Source organism: Haliotis rubra, unplaced genomic scaffold (genome assembly GCF_003918875.1).
Source record: "Haliotis rubra isolate DU_JTF1 unplaced genomic scaffold, ASM391887v1 Scf655, whole genome shotgun sequence".
In the NCBI taxonomy this organism is placed as follows: Eukaryota; Metazoa; Mollusca; class Gastropoda; order Lepetellida; family Haliotidae; genus Haliotis; species Haliotis rubra.
This window is the reverse complement of record NW_025767363.1, coordinates 592,359-599,459: the sequence shown is the minus strand read 5'-3', so window position 1 is coordinate 599,459 and position 7,101 is coordinate 592,359. Positions and strand designations below refer to the sequence as shown.

Genomic DNA, 7,101 nt, shown 5'->3' with positions numbered 1-7,101 from the left:
TCTCGTTACTTCGAGTTCTTTTCTCGTTACTTCAAGTTTCTATCAAAAACTTGAAATTTCAAATATTTTCTCGTTACTTCAAGTTTTTGTGAAAAACTTGAAATTTCGAGTATTTTCTCGTTATTTCAATAAGTTTCTCGTTACTTCGAGTTCTTTTCTCGTTACTTCAAGTTTCTATCAAAAACTTGAAATTTCAAATATTTTCTCGTTACTTCAAGTTTTTGTCAAAAACTTGAATTTCGAGTATTTTCTCGTTATTTCAATAAGTTTCTCGTTACTTCGAGTTCTTTTCTCGTTACTTCAAGTTTCTATCAAAAACTTGAAATTTCAAATATTTTCTCGTTACTTCAAGTTTCTGTCAAAAACTTGAAATTTCAAGTATTTTCTCGTTATTTCAATAAGTTTCTCGTTACTTCGAGTTCTTTTCTCGTTACTTCAAGTTTCTATCAAAAACTTGAAATTTCAAATATTTTCTCGTTACTTCAAGTTTCTATCAAAAACTTGAAATTTCAAATATTTTCTCGTTACTTCAAGTTTTTGTGAAAAACTTGAAATTTCGAGTATTTTCTCGTTATTTCAATAAGTTTCTCGTTACTTCGAGTTCTTTTCTCGTTACTTCAAGTTTCTATCAAAAACTTGAAATTTCAAATATTTTCTCGTTACTTCAAGTTTTTGTCAAAAACTTGAATTTCGAGTATTTTCTCGTTATTTCAATAAGTTTCTCGTTACTTCGAGTTCTTTTCTCGTTACTTCAAGTTTCTATCAAAAACTTGAAATTTCAAATATTTTCTCGTTACTTCAAGTTTCTGTCAAAAACTTGAAATTTCAAAAGTATTTTCTCGTTATTTCAATAAGTTTCTCGTTACTTCGAGTTCTTTTTCTCGTTACTTCAAGTTTCTATCAAAACTTGAAATTTCAAATATTTTCTCGTTACTTCAAGTTTCTATCAAAAACTTGAAATTTCAAATATTTTCTCGTTACTTCAAGTTTTTGTCAAAAACTTGAAATTTCGAGTATTTTCTCGTTATTTCAATAAGTTTCTCGTTACTTCGAGTTCTTTTCTCGTTACTTCAAGTTTCTATCAAAAACTTGAAATTTCAAATATTTTCTCGTTACTTCAAGTTTCTGTCAAAAACTTGAAATTTCGAGTATTTTCTCGTTATTTCAATAAGTTTCTCGTTACTTCGAGTTCTTTTCTCGTTACTTCGAGTTCTTTTCTCGTTACTTCAAGTTTCTATCAAAAACTTAAAATTTCGAGTATTTTCTCGTTATTTCAATAAGTTTCTCGTTACTTCGAGTTCTTTTCTCGTTACTTCGAGTTCTTTTCTCGTTACTTCAAGTTTCTATCAAAAACTTGAAATTTCAAATATTTTCTCGTTACTTCAAGTTTCTGTCAAAAACTTGAAATTTCGAGTATTTTCTCGTAATTTCAATAAGTTTCTCGTTACTTCGAGTTCTTTTCTCGTTACTTCAAGTTTCTGAAAGAAAGTTGAAGGAACGAGAAAAATACTCGAAACAACGAGAAGGGGACGTCCTAAAACTCGGGCCGGGCCGAGCCGGGTCAAAGTGGGCCAAGTATATAATTGGCTACAACATTGATTATCGAAAACCATGTCTACAATTAATTAATCCAGCTTACATCCATGGCAATATGGGCAGCAGGGAGACACACACATGTGTCATGATAACCTTATTACGAGTAAATCGCCTAAAACTCAGGAAGACGAGTGGCCTGTGAAAGTGACCAAGCAAGGTTATGTCTAAAAGAGAAGTCGTTCATTGAAACAGGATTCAAAACGTATAAATACTTCAGTCAATCCCTATATACATTTCTGTCGGCCCGCAAAGGATTTTACAGATACTGCCTCAGTTCACTGTTCATCGTATTTAAAGCATGCCCACAGGTAAATGATACGATCTTTTTCCCACACTTTGACAATTGTTCGGTTCTGTTTGGCCCGGGCCGTCAAAAGCTTCATAGATCTCACACACATGTATCTTGAATTTTTTTTAGATCCATAGATCAGTATTATATCTACCTTAATATAATTTTCAATGTTACAAAATGCCACATGTAAAGATAACTGGTCCGTTATTAAAGTGAAGCCCGTTTCCCCCTCCATTCCAAACATATCCAGCCTCTATCAAAAGTGTTAAGTCTATGACTTGTCCCGGGCCATAATAAGAAACTTAAACATCACACATGGATCCCGAATTGTAGATATATCTAGTTATAGCTACCTAAACCCTATTTATGAAGTCTCAGATTGAAGTAATTTGAACGATCACGTTGCTCAAGCAGGGCCCTTAGCCTCATTCTCCACATGTCACAAGTCATCGGACCACTGTCATATGAATCCCTGTTCTCATATTTGTTTGGTCTGTAGCGTTCCATGGCAAATATCAAACCGATACCAATCGAATGTTACCATTTAAAAAGTATGCCAGAAACACAGGCGAACAACCTGCCTAATATAAGGTAGTATTGTTGTGTTGTTGTTTTGTTAACCCCTTTCACGTACGAATCATAATACTATGTATCATTCACACTCCGATATGGTTGTCAACATATATATGTAGTATGGATGCACTCAGTTCGTCCGTTGCGTAGGTTTTTAAAAGTAAAGAAAGAAAAGACATTGCCCACGCAAACAAACATGAAATAATAGCGACAAAGCGCCTTCCATATCCATAAAAAAATCTCTTAGAAAAGCAGAGTCGATAGTAAACGTTCGGACTATATTATGAGTATTTGTAAATATCGAGTCTAGGCCAGACAATCCATTGGTGGACATAATGACAAAGCATATGTTTATGAATCACTAGATACCAGGTGTTCTCGAAAAGGTGTGGGTATCCTGTCCCACTATATGGACATCCTAGGGAATTGTTCACCTAGGAACGATTAGGGAACGTATGGTACAAGTCTAAATAGGGAACTGCAACGTGTACCATTTGTCACTGATGCAACACATTTTGAGAATGTTGCTACCTTCTGTGATGCAAGTATCTTACCTTCACCGACTGCTTAGTGGTGGCAGATAAAGCAGCTGTCAGTTGGGACAGGAAAGAAGAAGATATGGTTTTAAGAACAAATCAACATCTCGCAAGGGGAAATGGGCGTATTTCAGAGACTAGCCATTTTTTATTGACTCTGTTGGGAATGGAGAGGGAATAGGGCTTCATTTTAACGGACCAATCATCTTTACATGTGGTATTTTGTAACAATACAAATTGATATTTAGGCAGATGCAATAACATTCTATAGATATAAATACATGTGTTAGGTTTAAGGTGCTTTTGGGAGCCCGGGCAAGACGGAACCGATATCATATAGCAACTATTTTGAGGATATAGAAAAGAGGGCATCACTTTGTGCAACGTGTTTGCTTCAATCACTACGCAGTAACTCTAGAAAATTAACATAGCTGTAAGAGCTTTAACCTGTATTTAAACATGTCACATTTACCCGCTGACATTAGCCAATATCCACTTCGCATTAACATAAACGGCCTGTGCTGATTCTGCATGAGGTAATAAAGGTTAATTAGGGAACCTGAATATTTTAATTAAGTAAAGAAATGAAGTCAAAACACTGTCACTTCCTGCCCAGGGCGTCACACGCTAAGAGAAGTAAGTAACCTTTTCTCACATAGACATATCAAGGGAAACACATAACAACAAGACGGTGTCTTTTTTACGTGACTCTTAGTATGTAGTCATAGTTTTCTTTTTATTTCATCGTTAAACATACATTTTCAATCAAACTATACATTTGTGGTGGCAGGAAGTGTTTCTCCCCAAATGTGTAGATTTCGTTTTAATATTCTGCAATCCATTTTTAGTAGTACCCGGTGACCCGACAGGGCCCGACTTTTCTTGGCCCGAGCTTTAGGTACTCCCAACGAGAAGTTAATCGAAGCAACGAAAAAATAATTGAAGTAACGAGTAAATACTCGAAATTTCAAGTTTTTGATAGAAATTTGAAATAACATGTAAATATTTGAAATTTCAAGTATTTGACAGAAACTTGAAGCAACGAGAAAATATTCGAAGCAACGAGAAACTAATCGAAGCAACAAGAAAATAATTGAAGTAACGAGAAAATACTCGAAGCAACAAGTAAATACTCGAAATTTCAAGTTTGTGAAAGAAACTTGAAGCAACGAGAAAATATTTGAAATTTCAAGTTTTTTGAAGAAATTTGAAGGAACGAGAAATTAATCGAAGCAACGAAAAAATAATTGAAATAACGAGAAAATATTCGAAGCAACGAGTAAATATTCGAAATTTCAAGTTTCTGACTGAAACTTGAAGTAATGAGAAAATATTTGAAATTTCGAGTTTTTGATAGAAACTTGAAGTAACGAGAAAATACTCGAAGCAACGAGAAAAAACTCGAAGTAACGAGAAAATTATTGAAATAACGAGAAAATTATTGAAAAAACGAGAAAATACTCGAAGTAACGAGCACATAATCGAAGCAACAAGAATTGTAGCAGGAAAAAATATTTGTGCTACAAAAGTGGCAGCATTAGGCTTTCGTGAGGACGTGGAAGGCCCTAAAACTTGTTGCACGCGTGGTGGAGACTGATAAACACCGCCACAATGAATGAATGAATTTCTGTATTTCCTCGAGAATTTACATCCGAAGATTTACAATATCCCTGATGATACTCAGAGCAAATACATGATGTCAATATGTACAGGAATATAAATATGAGTCCCAGTAACACAAGCTGTACAAGCAAATAAAATATTCGATATCACCTATGTACACAAATGACAGGTATTGCTGCACAGCAGATGAAAAGAGAGGATGGTCTAATACCTTTTCAGATGAACCTATTTACAGAATAATAGCCTAAGTGATACACTTTCCCCAGGTGTCTGCCTGGCAATTCCAGGTAGTATTTGAGCCGAACCCCAAAATAGTGCAAGCATCTCATTTCCATCCCAAAGTTCAATTTGAACATAACTTTCAACATTCAGTTTGTCAATAAGGGCAGAGAAGAATTCATTTCGTTCAGGTATATAATACTCACGGTGTAGAAGTACATTTCTGTCATAATCAAGACCATGCTTCAAATTTGAAAGAAATGATAGTTGATCAACTGGGTTTTCTTTGATATTTGTTCCATTCCTTTGTTTTATGGGTCTTTATCCAAATCAGTTTACATCTGGTGAAACCAGGTGTCGAAATGGACATAAACAATCTTTGCGAAAATGTAAATTTGGTAAGAGAATCATATGTTTACATGTTAAATGAGCTAGAATGTCGTTAACGTTTCACAAAGTCGCACTGTGCCCACGGGTAACTAACACGAAAAACATATAGTGAGAGCACTGCTATATTTGGTAATGACGAAAATACACATTGGTACAGGAACAATATCATTTGTATAGTGTAACAATAGATCAAGTATATGAACCGTTGTGATATGTCCTTATACACCGACACACCCATTGTGTGCCAGGAGTGTTTTCCAAAAGTTGGTTCTCACCACACATTTGAGAACACGGTTTTTGAACATTCCTGCCCATTACTTTGATAAAGCGTTAGTTGAACATCTCCCACCACTTCTGACATTCACAGGGGCGGTGGGGTAGCCTAGTGGTTAAAGCGTTGGTTCGTCACGCTGAAGGCCCGGGTTCGATTCCCCACATGGGCACAATGTGTTAAGCCCATTTCTGGTGTCCCCCGCCGTGATATTGCTGGAATATTGCTAAAAGCGGCGTAAAACTAAACTCAGTCAGTCAGTCAGTCTGACATTCACACGTCGCTAACATAGAAAGACTTACTCATGCTAACTTTCTGATGTCGTACTGCGATCCTAACAAAAGCGTTCTCCAACTGACCTCCGGTACAGTAAACGCAGTAATCTCAGTAAATCCTGGAATGCCACCGCACATAGGAAGCGAACTTTGGCTAATTTGCATCCGTCTTCAACCATACTGTGCCATAACAGACGTCTGAACTATCAGTAGGTTATGTATCACAAAGCAATCGTACCGTTGAATATGACGTTGAGATATTGCATTCTATTCTTGATGGATTCTGTATTGCGGTATCTCTTTGGCGAACTCTGCGACTCTGTAGGATTGAGATCGAGACTTCTGGTAGGCCAAACATAGGAAATCACCAACGGCAAGTGCAACAACCCGTTCTACCCCATCGCCATATATCATCAGGAAAACTATGTTCATGTTCCTCAATATACCCAAGTACTATATGAAAGGCACACCTTGACGGTTATCAATATATAATTATGCAAACAATAATTCCACGTACTGATATCGATGTATGCAGTTGTTATATCAATAGACAGAGATAAGGCCATTCATGTATATGAAACACAAAAAAACTACAAAATATATGCCAGACACAGGCAGGCATCTAGACGGTGAGAAAGACACACAAAAAACATAACAATAAACAAAACAAAACACACACCCACCAAAAAAAACAACCCAGGAAACTATTACGGCATAAATATAGATTAGCCCTAAATATAGATACTACCATAAAACTAACAATCTTTTATAAAATGAATAACATTTTAACTCCAAAATATTTGAGTAATCTTGTCACTTCTGAGGTATCTGACACAACAAACTACAATTTCCGAGATTGTTCGAAACTTCCATCTATCCATTGTAACGTGCAAATTAAGCCAAGTCATTTCTCCCAGATACAGTAACATTGTGGAATTCTTTGGCTACCGATCATAGAGAATCGACTACCTTGGGTAGTTTTAGGAAACAGATTAATGTGTCAAATAATAATAGTCACAACTACTTAAATTTAAATTCTGGATTAAATCTTTGTCAGATTATCTATTCAATCCTCAGAGTCAGTTGCAGGGATCTTAACGCACATAAATATGAAAGATTTAAACCTTCAACACGCTCTTGTTATTGTGGCAATTGCTACGAAGACCCAATTCACTATTTCTTTTCGTGCGTTAATTACACTGACACAGGAAATGACACGTACTTTTATGCTAAAGGATACGACATAAATTCGTTATTATACGACCACTCTAATTGATCTACTGAAGATAATCTTGAAATGGTAGAGTCTATCCATGCTGGCATTGT

The 7,101-nt window shown here is 35.7% G+C and overlaps 1 long non-coding RNA gene across 1 annotated transcript; it reads left to right on the top strand.

The window, feature by feature from the left end:
- The first annotated feature begins 4,377 nt into the window (after positions 1–4,377).
- On the top strand, positions 4,378–6,703 carry LOC124257281. Its single transcript, XR_006893225.1, has 3 exons — positions 4,378–4,544; positions 4,908–4,910; positions 6,693–6,703. It is a non-coding gene; the product is annotated as an uncharacterized LOC124257281 (long non-coding RNA).
- Positions 6,704–7,101: the final 398 nt, after the last annotated feature.